Source organism: Esox lucius, chromosome 20 (genome assembly GCF_011004845.1).
Source record: "Esox lucius isolate fEsoLuc1 chromosome 20, fEsoLuc1.pri, whole genome shotgun sequence".
Classification (NCBI taxonomy): domain Eukaryota; kingdom Metazoa; phylum Chordata; class Actinopteri; order Esociformes; family Esocidae; genus Esox; species Esox lucius.
Genome location: NC_047588.1, coordinates 1,249,624 through 1,270,966, shown reverse-complemented (window position 1 = coordinate 1,270,966; position 21,343 = coordinate 1,249,624).

Here is a 21,343-nt window from a genome sequence, read left to right as displayed (position 1 = left end):
TCCATTACCGATAGGTCCCAAACACCCTGTCCATACCATCTGCTAGAAACTGTGTGTGACTGTCTTAGGACTCTCTGAATAGACCCTTGGGTCATAGGTTGGAATACAAGGGTATTTTGTAGGATAAACTAGTTCTTATAATAGTCTGTGTAATTGTTGGCTATGAACACTGACCACCTCCTGTGTGTCCTGGTATAAAATACTATGTATACATTGTAATCATTTGGAGAGAGAAAAATGAAAGAAGGAAGTTTAACATTGTAACCTCAAATTTTGTTGTTTAATTTTTGGGGGACGTTTTTATGCTTTATTTAACAGAGACAGTGGGGAAAAATGGATGAGCGTTTTTGGTCCTGATTCAAACCCATGCTGCAGCAGTATTAGTGCACTAATGCAGTGTCCTCAGACCACAGGACAAACGTAGACCACTAGAAATGCATGTAATACAAATAATACTAACGACTGTTAGATATAGAAACAGGGAATTTTGTCTCTATTCATTCTATTCTTATTTGCAACATATAGAGTTGTTCACAACACACCCAAAGCCCATTTTCTATTTTGGTAGGAAATGTGTAGGTGTTTTTTTTTTTTATAAACTTTTCTAAGGAAAAAGTTTATCGCCTTGTGCGATGTCATGCAGAAGGAGTTGAAGGGAAACATATCGCCAATGGACGGGATGATGGGACAGGTCGGATGGACAAACTCAGAGAGGTGTGGGAGAAGCCAATGTCGTGGCTATTTGCGTTACTGACCAACAAATGTATTAACTGTCTAATCCATCCATCCATCTTCTTCCACTTATCCGGGGCTGGGTCGCGGGGGCAGCAGTCTAGGCAGAGATGCCCAGACTACCCTCTCCCTAGACACTTCCTCTAGCTCTTCCAGGGGGACACAGAGGCATTCCCAGGCCAGCCGGGAGACATAGTCCCTCCAGCGTGTCCTAGGTCTTCCCCGGGGTCTCCTCCCAGTGGGACGGGCCCGGAACACCTTCCCAGGAAGGCGTTCCGGAGGCATCCGAAACAGATGCCCAAGCCACCTCAGCTGACCCCTCTCGATGTGGAGGAGCAGCGGCTCTACTCTGAGCTCCTCCCGGGTGACCGAGCTTCTCACCCTATCTCTAAGGAATCGCCCAGCCACCCTGCCGCCTGTATCCGGGATCTTGTCCTTTCGGTCATGACCCAAAGCTCATGACCATAGGTGATAGTAGGAACGTAGATTGACCGGTAAATCGAGAGCTTCGCCTTGCGGCTCAGCTCTTTCTTCTTTCTTCATCTCTAAGGGATCGCCCAGCCACCCTGCGGAAAAAGCTCATTTTGGCCGCCTGTATCCGGGATCTTGTCCTTTCGGTTATGACCCAAAGCTCATGAATTAGGTCTCTGTATTATTTTGCTAAAATGAGCATTGTATCAATAGTTATGTTCTACGTGAAACCAAACAATTTTTTTTGTAAACAATGCTGAGACCTAAACTTAAACTTCCGCACTCGAGCAAACAGCCAGGTGCTGTTTCAAAGTAGCGGAACAAAAGGCGCTGTTTTATAAACAAAGCTGGATGCTGGATAAAGTCTCCTCACACAGATTTGTGTCTGTTTACCAGCAGCTAATGGAACTTGTTGGCATTTTTGTTTGAACTAGTAGTCTATACTAGCTAACGTGGGAATCCATTTTGTAAACCAAGCCAGTTGCCGGATAAATTCTCCTTGCTGACAGATTTGAGTCGGTTTACCAGCAGCTAATAGAACTTGTTGACATTTTAGTTTACTAGGTAGCAACAAGCACAATTTACGTACATTTATCAAAATGTTTCGAGAATGTGCAGTCCCCTATTGTGTAAATAAAATGAAATCTAGCTAATTATCTAATAGACAGACCGTCATTACAGAATGGTATCAGTCAGGGAAAATAACTGACATGGCCTTTCCCAACAGTATCAATATTGTGCCAATGCTCTGTAGTAGGAATAATTTCAGTACCTCCCCATACTATTCCTGCAAAATGAACGTAAGACAGAATTATACAAATAGCTATTACATGCCTACTTACAGAATTGAGAGTTGTCCATTTGGTCCATCCAGACTCTGCTGTGAACGTTTTCCAAAACTGCCCAGTTGATAAGACCTTGAAAGTCAATGCTATCTGATGCACAGCCGATTCAGCCTCATCCACGGACACATCAAGGTTCTCGATGGCATTATGTAGCAATAAATCCCGCTCCTAATGTGAGCTACAGTTTTGTAAACAAAGCCGGTTGCTGGATAAAGCCTCCTCGCAGACAGATGTCTGTTTACCAGCAGGTAATAGAACTTCATTGGCATTTTTTTGGCTAGTAGTTTATGCTAGCTAATGTGGGCTACAGTTTAGTAAACAAAGACGTTTGCAGGATAAATCCTCTTCGCTGACAGATTTGCGTCGGTTTACTAGCAGCTAATACTTGCTGGCATTTTGGTTTGAGCTCATAGTCTATACTAGGTATTGTGAGCTACAGTTGTGTGAACAAAGCCTGTTACGCATACAGCCTCCTCACAGACAAATTCATCTGTGTGGCAACTGCTTATACAAGTTATAGAAAGAATAAACAGCGATAACCTTTGAAACAATGCTCTTTTTGGCACAAATTGTTTTTCTGAAAACATATGGAGACATAAATCAATATACCCAGGCCTTCCCATTTTGGAAAACCGAATATATCATATATTTTCGAATGCTACTTCCTTTGTAGCCTGAAAAGAAATTTAAGAACCTCAAAACTGTAGTCCAGGATTATGCTGGATAATCTGGAAAAAGGCCCCAGGTTAAAAAATGGCGAACCTTTCTTTCACTTATGACTGCTCCAAATGTATTTCTGCACAACAGCTTGTGTGATATCCATCAGCTTTGGTAAAGGGCATTGCCCATATTGTTAAACCCAACTCTTGACAAGATTCTACTTAAGACTGTACAATGATAATAAATGCTTTTTTGCTTACCCATGGCTGATGCCAATTAAACAGTGCCAATTTGTACAAAATACAGTTAGCTAGCTACTTTGCACTTCACATTACTAGTATTTTGCTAAATGTTAATCTGGACTGGATGTCCCTGGATAAACATGTATATCTTTACGCTTATTAGACATTCAACCATCCGTGAGGTAAGAGTCCTTAGCTAAGGACAATTCTATAGAAAAGCCAATGCTGATGTTAATCCTCTCCAGCCTGAGGGTGATGTTCAATTTCTTATTGGATCAGAACCAGTTGTTGTATTAATGAGAATTATTTGGTGGGGTAACACCTTGTGAGAAAATAGCTGAGAAACAGCCCTTTCAAACTATATGCCATACAATAGCAACACAGTCAGTGAACTGGTAATCGGTTAAGAAATAATCCCTGGGCAAATGTGTTTTTATTGCCAAAATCTATTATTATTTTCCCAAAGAACTGCCATTTAAACAACTTCATATTGAGTCTTGCTTGATTTGTAAGGTGCAAACATTTAAAATCTGAATAGAAATGCCCAATACCTAGAGATGAACGCCATTTGCGTCATTAGCATACAAATCGTCCCTATTAGCATGGATATTCTCCTCCGCAGCATCACCATCCAGCCAGAGCATCAGTTCATCTACTGGGTCGTCATCAAACTATATAGAATAGTCTAAATAATTAGGAATTACAGAATTTGTTTGTTTTAATTGGTTAATGAATTTGAAGGATACAATAATGTGTCAATCTACGTTCCTACTCTCACCTATGGTCATGAGCTTTGGGTCATGACCGAAAGGACAAGATCCCGGATACAGGCGGCCGAAATGAGCTTTCTCCGCAGGGTGGCTGAGCGATCCCTTAGAGATAGGGTGAGAAGCTCGGTCACCCGGGAGGAGCTCAGAGTAGAGCCGCTGCTCCTCCACATCGAGAGGGGTCAGCTGAGGTGGCTTGGGCATCTGTTTCGGATGCCTCCGGAACGCCTTCCTGGGAAGGTGTTCCAGTCCCGTCCCACCGGGAGGAGACCCCGGGGAAGACCTAGGACACGCTGGAGGGACTATGTCTCCCGGCTGGCCTGGGAACGCCTCGGTGTCGCCCCGGAAGAGCTGGAGGAAGTGTCTGGGGAGAGGGAAGTCTGGGCATCTCTGCTTAGACTGCTACCCCCGCGACCCGGCCCCAGATGAAGCGGAAGAAGATGGATGGATGGATGGACAATAATGTGCTTGTATTGAAGGTGTACGAAAAAAACGAGTAAAAAAATAATACATAGAAAGATTATTTCTAAGAAATCAGGCTATAGTATTTTCATTCATTTATTAGGCCCTACAAATGTACAAAATGAAAATTACACAACACCTAAATTATTCAAAGATAAATCCATTAGAATTTAGTTTTCATTTAGATCACATTTTGATGACAACTAGTTTGCAACAATCAAAGGATATATGCATGAGTAGCCTACATAGGCTTAAAGCACAGTTGCTTGATAAACACAATACATTTTAAATAGGCTACAGCCTATTCGTAGAAATAAAATTGAGAAAGTTGATAAAATGTATGTTATTTGTAAATTTGATTACAGAGTAAAATAATGATCTAAGGATGATTTACAGTAGCCAACATTAAGAAAATGTACTATTTGATAAAATATAAAATGGTTGTTTGTCGATTGTTTGTGGGCCCATGCATTTATGCATCTCACTTGAACTGCCCCCACAGTCAGCACACAGCTTTGGGGGTTTGTGTGAACAGGACCGGCAAACAAAATGATTGCACTGCACACAGTACTCACTGATCTTGTTCTGTGTGCACTTGCAGAATTGACGTGTGCATTGATAGCAGCCATGTCTAAAGGGTTGTAGAACACCGCAACAGGCCAGCAACGAGTACCTCCTTTTACAGGTCGAGGGAATCCACGCCCACCTACTAAATAAAAAAAAAGGCAAAAAAAACAAGGTTAAGATTATATAGAAAAATAACATCAATAATAATGGCAATAATAAAATAATAGTATATAATTTGGTGCAAGGCTAAAGCTATTTGACCGACATACATTTGAGTGATTGTAGTGTATCACTCCGGTTTTTTCTTGGGTCCGCTGCTGATGATGACGGTTGGATGCATGGTGCTGAGAAGGCAAACACTCTTGTTCTTCTTACATCTGTACACTTTAAGCGTAGCATTCCCATTCTCCATCACTGTTGTGGAGTAGAGCTCCGTTGGTGCGTTGTTTTTGTGTGCAGGGTGGCATCTCCAGTTTCTGTTTGTTCATGGTTCCCAGAAGGCTTGTTTTCTTCGCCATCAATTTCTCTGCCAAGGAAAGTAAAGAAGTTGTCCGTGGTCACATTTCTGCCTCTGTCCGTGAAAGTCTCTGTGAGTCTCAAAACCACTGTCTTCGAAAGCTGCTGACCCGCTGGCCTGGTTTCATCCTTTCCCAGGTATAGATAGCCATGTACTTTGTGTCAACATCAGCAGCTAACCAACATTTTATCCCAAACTTGTCAGGTTTGTTGGCCATGTTTGTTTGGTTGATGCCTGGCAATGTGGGTGGATTGATTTCCTGCCTGTTGGGCCCTGTCCGGGGCCTCCCCGGGTAGGGGCACAGTGTCGCCGGACCCCTCCATCTCAGTTCCAAGGTGTTACGCTGCTATATTATTGTGCTGGGGGATATGAGGAATGCACTTCTAACTTTTCTCAGTTTCCTCCGGTTTTACATTTTAGGAGGAGATGAGATCCTGGTCCACACCTGTGGATTACCTGGTTTGGGGGGCCCGTTGCTGTCCCTGTCCTTGTCCACCTAGTCATACTTCTGACCTAGTCTAAAAACCAAATAGCCTCTGGATTTAGCCCAGAGAAATGTATTAATTATTCCAATTGGACTCTTAATATCTCACCTAGCACAGCCAGAAGAGGACTGGTCACCCCTCTGAGCCTGGGTCCTCTCTAGGTTTCTTCCTAAAATTCGATGAAGACCCGCCATCCGACATGTCGATTTCGACATTTATTTCTGATCCTCCATCTGACACCATCTCATAAAAATGTCAGGGTGTGGAATCGTCAGATTAGGTTTGCCATTGTGAACTAAATGCTGTAAATTTTGTGTGAGTTGTGTCTAAGTTGCTCACCGAGTTCAGATTATATACATCATTACACTTCAATCACATGCATAGGTGTGTCTGGGTGTGACTGGGTTGATCAGGGGGTTATTGCCCATTCATCCAGTGGCATCATTGCTATTCATTAGATTCTATTAGGTTCCCGAGGTAGGCATGTAAATGTAACAACTGAAAAAGAATGTAAACATGTACGCAATTTCTCTTTCTCTCCTAATAAAACTGTTTTATAAAAGCATTTCATGTTTTTCCTAATAAAAACAGTAACCCGAGTAATACGTTTGTTGAATTGGTATTTTGTGATTGGTAAAGAACGTCGTTGATATTTCATTTCGTGAATAATTATGTAGCCTAAAATATTTGTAGAATCTTAATCTTCAGTAAAATAAGCAGAGAAAATTCAGAGAGATGATAGGATGTGTGTGTGTGATTTGATTTATTTTTCTCTCCTAATAAAATGATTTGTGAATTGGTAAAGAACATTGTTGGTATTTTGTTTCGTGAATCACTATGTAGCCTAATATATTTGTAGATTGTTAATTTCAGTAAAATAAGCAGAGAAAATTCACAATAATTATTTATATTTTAGATTAACATTTGAATTAGCTTACAAAACAAGCTGAATCTCCTATTGAAAAATGGTGACGTGTGATACATATGTTGAATTGTCAAGTAGCCTATATCGTTTGTATTATGTTTCAATAATAGCCTAATTAAATTGTTGAATAGTCATGCATGTAAGTTAATTCAAATTTAACCCCAGGCTCTATCATTCATCTGGCAGTATTGCGCATTCATCCACTGACATCATGCATTCAGTAAGGGTTGAATAGGGAGCTTTTCCACTGCATGGTACCAGCTCGGCTCGCCTTTTTTGCTTTTCCACTGGCCAAAAGTTGGGATACTACCTGGTACCAGATACTTTTTTTAGTACCTGCTTCATCGAGGTTCCAACCGAGCTTAGGCGATACCAAAAGGTGACATGAAAACACAGAAGACTTCTGATTGGACAAGTGTGACTCAAGGCTTGTGAGCCCATAGACTGTAAAAAAAAAATGGACGACGCCCCTTTGCTCTTTTCCATTGGTGAAAACTGAAGCCGCCAGTGTCCCGATATGGCGCTGACATCTTGGACTTGCGTCTGCGCAGATAGCGATCTTGGGACCAGTTCTGCGCAGTAGTTATGCGCAGTGGCGAGCAGGAAGTAAAGCCGCGAAATCAACGGCCCCACCCCTGTGCCCTGCCCTCACTCTCCCTCGCAGAATGCGCATACCGTAATCAATCGCAAGCACACGCTGCACTGTTTTGGAAGTGGAGTCCTGCTCCTGTGAACTCTGTCTGCTCCGTTCCACTCCAACCTCATTAAAATAAGGTAAACACAAGTAGCCTACTAACCACACATTTAAACAGAGTTCAATCAAGTCCAAGTACAGTACAACCTTTGCTTGTTAAACCTAGACGATATGTTATAGCCTAACTTACATCATGTTTAACCTTAATTTAGAATAGGCCTAATACAAAAATAATTGGTAACTTCTAGCTAACGATCACCTGCTAGCTATTAACATGGCTATTAACGAGGCTTGTTGTCTTTTAGCTAACGTTAGCTAGCCCATTACATTTATTTACTAATTAAATAGCTTATAAATGTAACTTACCGAAAAAAATACAAAGATCGATTGGAAATGCCAGATTGGTTAGCACAATCTACTGCAGAACAACCCATTATGTCCGTGTGAAATTATATCAATTATAGAAATTTAGAGATTAAATTTAAAGCTCCAATCTCCTTAGTCCTCCGAAGATCGCGAAAAAAGCCTGTTGGCGCTTCAGTGGCTCCTCGGCTCAGATAGCTGTCAATCACAGCTGTCAATCACAACGTCACACTACCGTTTTTAGAGCATTAAATAACTAACTAAAAACCAACTTATTTTAAAAACAAACTCTTGAATTTACATTAGTGTGATACAAACTACAGTAAATGACAGAAACCAGCGGAGCCACTGAATCTTCGGAGGACTGAGGAGATTGGAACTTTACATTTATCTCTAAATTTCTATAATTGATATAATTTCACACAGACATAATGGGTTGTTCTGCAGTACATTGTGCTAACCGATCTGGCATTTCCAATCGATCTTTGTATTTTTTTCGGTAAGTTACATTTATAAGCTATTTAATTAGTAAATAAATGTAATGGGCTAGCTAACGTTAGCTAAAAGACAACAAGCCTCGTTAATAGCCATGTTAATAGCTAGCAGGTGATCGTTAGCTAGAAGTTACCAATTATTTTTGTATTAGGCCTATTCTAAATTAAGGTTAAACATGATGTAAGTTAGGCTATAACATATCGTCTAGGTTTAACAAGCAAAGGTTGTACTGTACTTGGACTTGCGATTGATTACAGTATGCGCATTCTGCGAGGGAGAGTGAGGGCGGGGCACAGGGGTGGCGCCGTTGATTTCACGGCTTTACTTCCTTCTCGCTACTGCGCATAACTACTGCGCAGAACTGGTCCCAAGATCGCTATCTGCGCAGACGCAAGTCCAAGATGTCAGCGCCGTATCAGGACACTGGTGGCTTCATTTTTCACCAATGGAAAAGAGCGAAAGGGCGTCGTCCATTATATATACAGTCTATGCTTTCGATGGTCCGCCGATATGAGCAGGAGTATGCTCCACAGTGCTCTGGCATCGTTGCTTCTGCTGCTACGCAAATAGTAGTATGACCGGTCAAAGATGGCGGCCGTATTTCTCGCACCCCAGCAGCCAATGCGTCGTCTACTCTTTATTATGTCTATGTGTGAGCCACTCAGTGTCAGAGAATGGTTAAGACAAGACCGGCTACTCTTTGCACGTCTGTGCCAGGAGAATTGCATTGAAATGGGTTAATTTCACTGCCAGTGCAAAGGACCAGACTCGTAATTTAAGCGATCGTATTTTACCAAAACTCCTCTCGGTTTGGTCCTACGCACTGGCGTTGAAATCAACTCGTGAGACCCACAAGACGTGCTGTTTTTGTAACCTACAAAAGTCCTCGTCTTTTCCCCCCTCTGGGTTTTCTATAGGCTAGCTAGCATGAATTACATTGTTTAAAGTAGTAATGTCAAGCCAAATAGAAGCAGCCTTCCAATCTTTCTAGCTTTCGAACTATTTTTGGAATCAGCAATGTATTAAGACCGAAGTTACTGCTCACGCGTGCTTCCTCGCTACTACCAGTATAAACGCTGCCTTGTGTAGCCTACAGTAGGCTACTTTTGAGTCAGTCAGCGTGGTATTATAGCCGGCAATTAATAAAGCAGTTATGTATACCTTTTAATCGAGATGGGTTATGTTGGTTGTTTTAAATGTGTTGCCGTTGGCGTTAGGTGTATACGCTTAAATCTAACAGAACATTGCAGTTACGTCATCTTTTATACTGCAGGGTGATAATTATACGATAATTGTACGATATCTCTGTTTCCTGTGTGTGTTGCGTTGGAGGTGCAGAGTAGTGGAAAACCAACCGAGGCAAGCCCTGTAGAGCCGAGTCGAGTCCATGCAGTGGAAAAGCGCCATTAGTGCTTGGGTACCATTTGGGTAGTGCCGTGGGCTGTTGGCCATTAAGTCGGAAAACATGGTAAAAAAAACATGTAAATAGTCTCTAAATAGTTTTCTGTTTGTGAGTTTATATTTCTGACAACGGAACAATGTAAAATACGCCTATTTAACACTAATAACACTATGTCTGCATCAAATAATATAATTTTAAATAATTTAATACTGTTTCGCATTAATCAGATGGTTGTCAATTTAAAAAAGGCAGCAAAAGGCCCGTACTTTAAAAAAATACATTTTAGAAAATGGCAGATCTTTCCTGTTCAGAACAAAGTAAGTAAAACCAGAAAAAATGCTTGTGATTGCCTCTGACGTGATGTTAACCTCCATATGTTTCCAATGCAACATTCCACACACAGATGACACATTCTCACAGTGTATCTGGTTCAGGTTTGGCGTTACTTAGGGGCGATGGTAATCACATAAGAGCTAGAGATTTCGGTAGTTACCCATGCAAATTAATTATACCTAGTACAGGTAAATGTTTTCTGAAACATTGATAGTGTTTATTATTCCAATAATTACATAAAAGGCTGTTTTAACCAACCCTTAACTTTGAGACCATCTGTGAAAGTGAAAGCCTAAAAAAATCTTTACTTAAAGCATTATCCTGTTAAATCTCAGGAAAAACACGCTGCGATGCAGTTCATCATAATGCTCTCAATTCAGTAGTAGAAGTTCACAAGGATCTTAGAAGACAGACAGTACTTCTTCAGCCTCCTCTAAAAGTACAGGCGTTGCTGTGCCATTTTGACCAGGGTTGAGGTGTTTAGGGTCAATGAGAGGTCCTTGGCGATGTGGACACCCAGGAATTTGAAGCTGGACACACTCCACCTCATTGCAATCAATTAGAACTGGGGCATGACTGCAGCTTTTAGACATCCTGTAATCCAAAATGAGGGCCAGGTTGTTGTTAGCGCACCATAACACCAGGCACTTGACCTGGTCCCTGCAGGCTGACTTGTCAGTCACTGATCAGACCTTCTCCTGCAGTGTTGTGTATGAACTTGACAACGGTGTTGGAACTGTGTACAGGAACGCAGGTGAAGAGGGAGTACAGGAGGGGGCTAAGCATGCATACTTGTGGAACACCATTGTTCATGATCACGGTGGAAGAGGTGAAGTTGTCTAACCTGTCTGACTGGGGTCTGTTGGTTAGGAAGTCCAAAGTCCAGTTGCAGACAGACGGGCTGATCCCTAGGTCGTAAAGTTTGTGGACCTGCCTGCTGAATGAAAGTCTATGAATAGCATTCTCACATAGGTATTGGTTTTGTCCAGGTGGGTCAGGGCAGAGTGTAAAGCTGTGGAGATGGCATCCTCTGTAGACCTGTTTGACCGGTAGGCAAACTGGTAGGGATTCAGTGTTTGGGGGAGGCAGGACTTAAGGTGGGCCAGAACTAGGTGGGGAGACAGGACTTAAGGTGGGCCAGAACAAGGTGGGTCTTTCGAAGCACTTAATGATCGTGGGGGTGAGTGCGACAGGTCGCAAGTCATTCAGGCTAGATGCAGTTGACTGCTTTGTCACTGGCACAATGGTATTTAGATTACAAAGTAATCAGATGTCTGCATTTTTGATGGATCGCGTAAGCGAAGCCGGGCCAAGAAGAGCGAATGTCTCTAGGTGAGTGAGTGACTGACCCTTGTTAAATAGCATGGTGGTTAGAGAAGCGGACCTGTAAACTATAGGTCACGCGTTCGTATCTCCTCACAGGCAAAGCATATTACGCATTATGAATTATTCCATATAGATGAAAACTATAAATCTTCAGTATCTACATTATAGTAAGCCTGAAATAAAACAGTTTACGTTTATATTACTGTTTCTGGTGGATTTTCGAAGTACGCATCCGTGCTTGTGTTTTGGGTCAGGATAAAAAAAAAACATTTGCTGGCTACAACATACAGTAGTTACTAAAACTGTATACAGTTATATTGCAACTGTTTCTGGCTTGGAAAAGTTCATCTTCAGTCTCGCCAGAAATTTCTTAATTCTTATGATTATTCCTAGGAAGTTAGTAGATACTAGTAAGCCTATTACTGGCTAATAAGCTGTTAAAGCCATACAGTTCTGTAACGAGGACGTGCGCCACCCCTCCCGACGTGGTGTTCGGCGAACATCATCGCCGGCCTTCTAGCCACGCCGCTCCTCCTCCCACGGCACTGTCATGTCTTGTTATTGCACCCACCTGGTGTCCATTCCCTCATTAGATTGCATATATAAGTTCCTGTGTTTCCGGCTGTCTTTGTGTGGTATTGTTCTATGTTTGGTGTTATTAATTGTGAAGCTGTTTGCACGCTTATTTTGCGCTCTTGTTTTTGTTACGCGTGTCATTTTTTCAACAAAGAAAGAAAGAGTGAAACCACCTCCCTGCGTTTGGCTCCCTTATTCACGCACCTCGACAACACCTGTGACAGAATACCACACCACCAGAATGGAGTCAGTGAGGAGCAACCTAATCCTCCAGCATGGGAGCATGATCGCGTCCCTGGGGGAGGCCATGACAGAGATGGTCCAAGCTATGCGGCAGTTGAAGGCGAGGCTGCCCTCTGAGCAGCAACCCCCGACACACAACCCAGCTGGAGTGCCCCTGCCATCGTCTCCACCGTCGTCGAGGAAGACCATACAATTGAGCCTTCCCCAGGGATTCGGCGGGGACGCTGCCCAGTGCTCTGGGTTTTTGCTCCAGTTGGAGCTCTACTTCGCCTCCATCAGCCCTCACCTAGGGTCTCGGCCCTTGTCTCCTGCCTGAGGGGCAAGGCGTTGGACTGGGCCAACTCCGTTTGGTCCACTAACGGGCCGGAGTTGGCCCATTACGGGGCGTTCGTTGGCCTCTTCCGGGCCGTGTTCGATCATCCGCCCGACGGCAGGGAGGTCGGCTAGCGTCCTGTGCACCTCAGGCAGGGGACAAGGAGCGTGCAGGCCTTCACCCTAGAGTTCAGGACCCTGGCGGCGGGGTCAGGCTGGAACGAGAGGGCACTTATTGATAATTTCCGGTGCCACTTACAGCCTGACGTCCATAGGGAGCTGGCATGCCGGGACGCCATGTTGACATTCGACCAGCTCGTCGACATGGCGATCCGGCTAGACAATCTGCTAGCCACCCGCGGATGCACTGGGAATGATCAGCCCCCTTCGGTACACCCCGTCGCCAGACCTGAACCCATGGAAGTGGGAGGCACCGCATGAAGGGAGACGGTGCAGTCTAGGGAGTGTTCCTTTTTTCCTACTGTTTCCAGCAAGAAAGGGCCGAGCGGAGGAAGCCTGACACCCCTACACTGAGTCAGGTGAGTAGACCACACACACTGTCAGGTCTCTCTGTGAAGCACATGACACTTTTGGTGGCCTTCCCTGATTTTCCTGCTAACTCCCAGTGTAAGGCGCTCGTAGACTCAGGCCAATTTTATGGACCAATTTTATGGACAGCGGTTACGCACAGAGACTGCGCATTCCGCTGGTGCCATTGTCTCAACCTAGGTCCATTACAGGCTTAGACAGCAAACCACTAGGCACTGGTCTCGTTGAGCACGTCACGGTGCCCATCACGATGACCGTACAGCACGCCCATACTGAACAAATTGAATTCCATGTTATCCACTCACCTGATTTCCCTGTGGTGCTGGGTCTTCCCTGGTTGTTGGGACACAACCTAACTATTTCCTGGTCGCAGAGAGTGTTGACAGGGTGGTCTTAGGAGTGTCAAGAGAGGTGTCTAGGTGTTTCCGTAGGTGCGTCCTCGATGGAAAGTCCAGACAGTGTCCTCGCAGTGCGCATACCCCCGGAATATGCCGATTTAGCGCTGGTCTTTTCTAAGGCCATGGCTAGTCGTTTGCCACCACATCGGCCCGGGGATTGTGCTATAAATCTAAAGGGAGACGCTGTGCCGCCTTATTGTCATGTGTATCCCCTGTCGCAGGCTGAAACGGCAGCGATGGAGACCTACGTGGCCGAATCCCTGCGGTAGGGGCATATCCGCCGTTCCACCTCGCCCGCCTCCTCGAGTTTCTTTTTCGTGAAGAAGAAGGATGGGGGTTTGCGTCCATGCATTGACTACAGGGCGCTGAATAAACTGATGGTCTGTTATTCATATCCCATCCCCCTTATTTCCCAGTACATCGAGTCAATGCATGGGGCGCGCTTCTTCACGAAACTGGACCTCAGGAGCGCGTACAACTTGGTGAGAATCAGAGAGGGAGACGAGTGGTTGACGGCCTCCAGCACCACCACGGGGCACTACGAATACCTGGTGATGCCGTATGGGTTGATGAATGCCCCGGCAGTGTTTCAGTCCTTTGTGAACGATGTGTTTAGGGACATGCTGGGGCGCGGAGTTGTGGTTTACCTCGACGACATCCTCGTGTATTCCCCTACGCGTGCTGAGCATGTGTCTCTTGTTCACAGGGTGCTGAAACGGCTGTTGGAGCATGGCCTGTACGCTAAAGCAGAGAAGTGCGGGTTCTTCCAGCAAGCCGTCTCCTTCCTCGGGTTTCGAATTTCCGCCGATGGGTTGGAAATGGAAGTTGATCGTGTGTCAGCCATGCGTGATTGGCCCGTTCCTACCACGGTTAAGGCGGTACAGCAAATTATTGGGTTTGCCAATTTCTACCGTAGGTTTATACGGGGCTTCGGCAAGGTAGCAGCTCCTATCACCTCCTTTTTGAAGGGTGGGCCGAACCAGATCACCTGGACGGCCGAGGCAGACGAGGCATTTCGCACCCTTAAGAGAATGTTCACCTCTGCCCCGGTTTTGGCTCACCCCGACCCGTCACTGCCGTTCATAGTGGAGGTGGATGCCTCAGAGGTAGGGATAGGTGCTGTGTTATCCCAACTATCAGGTACCCCTCCTAAGCATCGCCCCTGCGCTTTTTACTCGCGGAAGCTCAGTGAGGCAGAGCGCAACTATGGCGTCGGTGATAGGGAGCTGTTGGCTGTGTTTAGCGCCTTGACTGTTTGGAGACATTGGCTCGAAGGAGCGAGACACCCGTTTATAGTCTGGACCGACCACCGAAACCTGTAGTATATCCGGGCGGCGAGGAGACTGAACCCTCGTCAGGCCAGGTGAGCGTTGTTTTTTGCCCGGTTTGATTTCACGCTGTCATACGTGCCGGGTACGAAAAACGCCAAGGCAGACGCACTGTCTTGGTTGTGCGACGTGGGTGTGAGGCGGGTAGATGAGACACCGATTCTGCCCGCCTCGTGCATTGTGGTGCCGGTTCTGTGGGACGTGGATGCGGACATTCAGCGGGCGTTGTGCGGCGATCCTGGGCCCTCTGGGTGTCCTGCGGGTCGTCAGTACGTCCCGCTGGATGTTTGTGACCGTCTCATTTACTGGGCCCACACGTCCCCTTCCACTGGTCACCCGGGCATAGACCGTACTGTGCGCTGCCTTGCCGACAAGTACTGGTGGCCTGGCCTGGCCAAGGATGTGAGAGTGTACGTGTCCTCCTGTTCAGTGTGCGCTCAATGTAAGGCACCTAGACACCTTCCGGCAGGTAAGTTACATCATTTGCCCGCTCCACAACGACCATGGTCTCACCTGTCCATTGATTTTTTAACCGATCTACCCCCTCACTAGGCAACACCACGATCCTGGTTGTTGTGGACTGGTTTTCAAAGGCGAGGGGTACGGCCTGGAGAAGCGTTGCTGGGTGCCAGCGGTGGATGTTCTTGATCCGGAGCTCCTCGCCGACTTCCATCGTCGCCGCCCTGATTGTCCTGCGCGGCGTCCTCCGGGTCGGCCCCGGGGGCGGCGGAACACGTGGTGTTCGGCGCACGTCATCGCCGGCCTTCTAGCCACGCCGCTCCTCCTCCCACGGCACTGTCATTTCTTGTTATTGCACACACCTGGTATTGTTCTATGTTTGGTGTTATTAATTGTGAAGCTGTTTGCACGCTTATTTTGTGCTCTTGTTTTTGTTACGTGTGTCATTTTTTCAACAAAGAAAGAAAGAGTGAAACCACCTCCCTGCGTTTGGCTCCCTTATTCACGCACCTCGACAACACCTGTGACAAGTTCATAGATGCTATTTGTGGTGGAGGTAAACTTAGCAAGAAACGTTAGTCAGTTTAACTTTATCAATATCATTCACAAATGGCCAATTAGCTATTAAAATGGTCAGTGGCAAAAGAGGATTTGTTCAGGATAGACACAAGAGGCTATACTAACAGCTGTCAAATGTATATCTCTGGTGTATTGGTTAATGACACACAGCCTTCCACGTGGGTGACCCGGGTTTAAATCTCAAGAGGGCAACACTTTCTATTGCGGGCTGGCTGAACTAGGCGTGCCTGGTTTCTTATTTCTTAAAGCTTGTCCACTCTGTCATTGTTCCACAGTCTTAGGTTTTCTACTTTTGATGATAGAACCTTTCCCTTACTCCCCCTCATGCTCTCTTTCACTATCTCCCTGGCATCCAGGAAGTGGTCTAGATTACCAAGTGACATTTATCACAGATATTCTTAGAAGAAATTTGAGGATTTTGTGCCATGATAAATTGATGGTACAGTTAGTAAGAGCATGGCACTTGTAAAGCTGGGGTACTGGGTTTGATTTCCACAGGGGTCCAGTGTGAAAATGTATACACGGACTAATATAATTTCTGTACTTTATTTTCCCAAAACAGACTGTTTTTCAAATGAATATGCTGGTCTATAAAACGTATTTGCCTAGCGCAAATGCCTTCTCCCTAGAGCAAAAAACGGGTCAAAATGTTTGATACTGTTGCTACAGTAGAGTCCCCTGTGAAGCCTCTCCACCATTATTTTTCTATTCTGTGTATCAACAGCAGTGACCTGGAAAGAGTAGATACTGTTTGATATTGCAGGGTGGTTCTTAAAATGTCTTCAAGAATCCAACCAATCGAGACCACATGTGTTGACACTTTTATATATTTTGGCCAGAGTGGTAGTTCCTTTCACATTAACTGGTTTTACCCAGAGCAGGTGCAGGTTTCAACAACCTGTCTATTTCATCCAGTGATTTTAACTGGCATAACATTAACTGCCCCCTGCTTGTCCATACGTCAATAAAGTATTGCTATAATGTTCTAAGGATATCCACATGGATGGGATCAGGCTTTCATGGCACACCTCACTCAATCGCATTGATCTTGACCTTGACTTTCTAGGATGTTTCTTGTAATAGGTTTTACTAAAGCCTGAATTCTTCATGGGAACGTAGCTTCCTAAAGGTGTGGACAGGTGGATAACAGAAATATTCACATTTTCAATTCATGTTTATTCATGGGAATTCCTGTATTATCTAAACTGCTATATAATTTACTTTATATGATGAAAAAAATATTTGAAGACATTTTCACTTGCCCCTGTAACCAAGTGGAAAGTGGAAAAAATTAACTAAATTGGCCCTCCAAATTGTTATTACTATGAAGCTCTGACATTTACCTTGACAATGAGCTCTGAAACAACTTTGAAAATGAGTTCAAATCTGAATGTATCCTACTATTTAGGATTTCACAACTGGTAAATTCCCACTGGTATCAAATTGAACTCTAACGGCCTTTTCATGCTGCATTTTTGCTATCTTAGCCCCAGGCTAAGACTGGTCCTGTGTTAACTTAGCCTGTGTTCACACAAGTTTGTTAACCATGGGCTAAGGTTTAACCCTAGGCTAAGGATTCACGCTTGTTTTCCTAAGCCCTGGGCTAACAGACAAATACGACACAAGAACATTTTACATTCTATCTTTGACAAACTACAAATGTTGTGTTCTCTATGGCATGCCCATTATGCTACAAGTACATCACTGACAGGCATGCAAGTTCTGAATGGACAATAAACATTCTGTGGTTTTGTTCATGACCCTGTTTCACACTGGTTATTTAGTCACTGCGTTTCTCCAGAGCAGGGCCAGCTAGGTCTAGGCTAAGGGTGGTGCTAGCCCACTTCAAAATATGAAGGTTTGAATACTTGTTTAGCCCAGGGCTTAGGAGGCTTCTTAGCCTAGGCTAAGGGGCCGTGTGAATACGCCTTAAAGGTGCTCAGACTATGATGCCATGTTGCTTGTTGTTAGCAACTTGGGTATCTGCCAAACTTTCTACCATATAACCAAACTCAGTTTTTGTTACAGGTTTACCAACAACATAGGGTCAATTCACACAAACAACAATAGTCGAGTAGACAACATTTAAATTTGCCTTGTTTGTCGGCTCAGTCCACTTCTGTGGCTCCAAGCAGAAAGGTGCACTCGTCTGCATAGGACAGGGGTTTCTTTTACTGTCTCTCTGTTGAGCCCTGTGCAATTTCTATTGTTGGATCTGAAGGATTCCTCAGGTGGGGATCTGGTACAGTGGTATTCATATATGGACCTCGAAGCTGCTTTCACTCCCTTTTTTATTGCAACACTCTAATCAAGGACTTATTTAGAGCTGGGACCATGTGCATACTGTTAGGTAGGACAGAAAACCAACAGACTCTGGACCTTGTTGCCAAGATTTGAATAATCCCCAACCTAGTAGATTCCCTTGACTGGACCCTGTCCAAAATCCCCAACCAGAAAATATAGAGAGTATGCGGCATGCGTAGGCTGCATCATCTCCTCTCAATTACCATTGACCATTGTGATTCTGATTAGAGGATTACCTACTCATAGTTGTACCTTTTCTTCTTGCTGAGTTTTGCTAGCTGAGTGGTTTGTTTTACAAACTGTCTGTCCTTTCGAATCTTCCAGGTGATTCTACCAGTTCTATCAGGGAGGGTGAGAACAGGGAGCATGTCACGAACTACTAGGCCAAATCACTCTACTACTTTAACCTCATCAATAACAGTGAAAGAAATACCAGAAGCTTTTTCTCCACCATCAACAGATTACTTAGACCCCTGGATTCCTCCCCTGTCAATGGCTTGGTAAAGTTTGGTAATATGTTTTTGGACTGTTTTAGTGTAATCCATCTACTAGCAAATTTGATCCCCCCACCCTGCCTGCAACTCAAGTTGTATATAGCTCTACTCTTAAAGCCCCCCTACCAGACTGCTGTATCTTTATCTTCTCTCCTGTTGATGCAACCCACATTGCAGAGTTGATCACCAGATCTAAAGCCAACACCTAGCAAAAACATTCAAAATGTAACATAAAGAGTTTTATACACTTTTGCGTGTTTTGGGGATGCCAGATTTGTATGGTAGTAAAGGGCCAAGGGACGCAACTTCTGGTGCAGTGGAATGCATGTCGGCCTCATGGTGGCACTGTCACAAGCCTCTAAAGTTGCACTTTTTGCTCTAGGTCACAAGGGGTGGCCACGCCCACCCCTTGTGACCTAGAGCCTTGAAAATCTCCTCATGATGAAAATGTTTGCTATTGGGATCCTTTAAGTCCGCCATTGATGGATTTTCCGCCAGTAGTTAGTGTAGGGTATATTGTGTCAGAATGGTGATTTATGGCCCTGGGGGGCGGGACTTCCATATTGATGTGACAGGTGGGCGGGACATCCGGTTTGTAGGGTGGGACTTCCGGTATGACGTATGTTAGGGTGGGACTTCCGGTATGACATATGTTAGGGTGGGACTTCCTGTATGACGTATGTTAGGGTGGGACTTCCGGTATGACGTATGTTAGGGTGGGACTTCCTGTATGACGTATGTTAGGGTGGGACTTCAGGCGTGACGTATGCATGTCCGGTGACTTTGTGATTTATGATTACATTGATGTGTCAGTGTTTGATGTTTTACAACGCCTGATGAGCAAACCAGACTAGTGTTATAACAGGTGGGCTATGTTTGATGATTAACAAATGGGGCTTAGGGTTCCGGAATGTTAAATTCCCAGGCAGTAAATAAGTGTTGTGTCAGCGGTAAGTTGTTTGGTGTACAGCAAATGGTGTTCGACAAATATAAAACCCTGGTGTTTTATCTTCTGACAAGTGTTGCAACAGCTGGCATACAAACGGTGTTTGTTAACCTTTCATGTTTTATGGGTTGACTGGCGTGGTATGTGTATTTAAACCACGCCGACATCGGGGTTGGTCATTCAGTGTGCCTGAGCGAACTTACCTACACATTACATAACATGGAGGATTGTGCTGCTATCAATGTTTTGGGTGAAACACCGGTGAAAGCTAACAGCTTAAACGCAGCTCAGCGATTTGGTAAGAAATTGCAAATGGACCGCAGAAATGCAATCAACATGCCAGCCCCGAAGAAACCGATGCAGAGTTTAACCCGAATCCATCAATTACACCCGGATATGGTGGCACAGGAGTGGAAATTGGACGATGGTCGGATCGGGGGATACATCTTCAACCCAGAGCAACCGGAGGTTGCATTTTATGAATTACCCGAAGGCCAAGTGTTTAAGGCTGGTGTGACTGATCAAATGGTTTTTAATGCCAGTTTATGGGCCACCTTTCGAAAAGTGTTTTATTTGGGACCAAAACAAGGCCCACATAATACAGTAGATGTACTGTTTAAAGTTGTCGAGGGGCTGAAAGAGTATGACTCTGTCAGATTGGAGTTATTTCCGGAAAATATCGGCGTTAGTTTGTGACTGCGGACTGATCGACTGACCTAAGACCCCGAAGCCCCGCCTTAAGCCAACACCTTCATCAGCACAGCATAAAAACCGACAGACCGCCGCTGACATTCAAGCAGTCGGAAGAATTTACGAAACATGTCTCAAGATTACAACCAAGCGGTGATTGAAGAACCCAAGGCCGTGGACTGGCTGTGTGACACCTGGGATGACAACGCTGAAGCCTTCTACGGAACCCCCGACCCAGACAGCTCGATTCCACCGGCATAACCAACAAGAAACTACCATTGGATTGACAGGGTTGGTGATCAACTAGGTCCTCTTAACCTGTCATACCTTTCAAATGCTAACAAGAGTTATCACAAAATGGACAAACAACTTGCACCAAAAATTTTAAAGATCATCAAAGCAACAATGGGAATGATTCTGGAAAACGTTGTTGGGGCTTTCCTACACAAAGCATGCATCGGATGCGAAGTGGACCACCCGAGCCAGACAAGACATTCATGTCTCGAACCGCTTGAGTATTTTTTTGAGGCCCATTATGATGACATTGTGGCTACAGTTTTAACACCGCGACTGAAACGTGTGTTGGTCAAGGCTTTGAACGCATCTGGTTTTCACACACCGATGACTGATGTTCACGAGGCCGCTGAGAACTTTCTGCATGAGCTCAAGTTGGAGCCGAACATCACACAGAGACTGAGTGAGAACAGGGATGAGTACATGGATAAATTTAATGAGGATGTTGTATGCGACGCAGCGGGGTCATGGTTTGATGAAAGCAAAGAGTCTGTAGTCTAAGGCCGGGGTAGCTTCAGTTCTCATGTTAACATGTATATAAAGAAAGACTATGAGAAATCTGAATGTTTGTGTAACTTTTCTGAATATATTGGTTGTGTAATTTCGAAAACTCAAATAAAACATTGTTAAACATGTATTAATTCTCATTATTGCTCGAACACTCTACGATGTCTGAACAGGTTATGAAAAGTATTTACTATGACCCGGCAAATCCTGGTGCTTATGTGGGTAGAGAGGGTTTGAAAAGAGCATACTTGGAAAAAACTGGGGAGATCCTCAAAAATGGTGAGGCCGATGACTGGCTGCTTGCCCAGGATACATACACGCTACACAGGCCTGTAGCTATACATTTTAAAAGAAATAGAGTTATTGTTCATGATATAA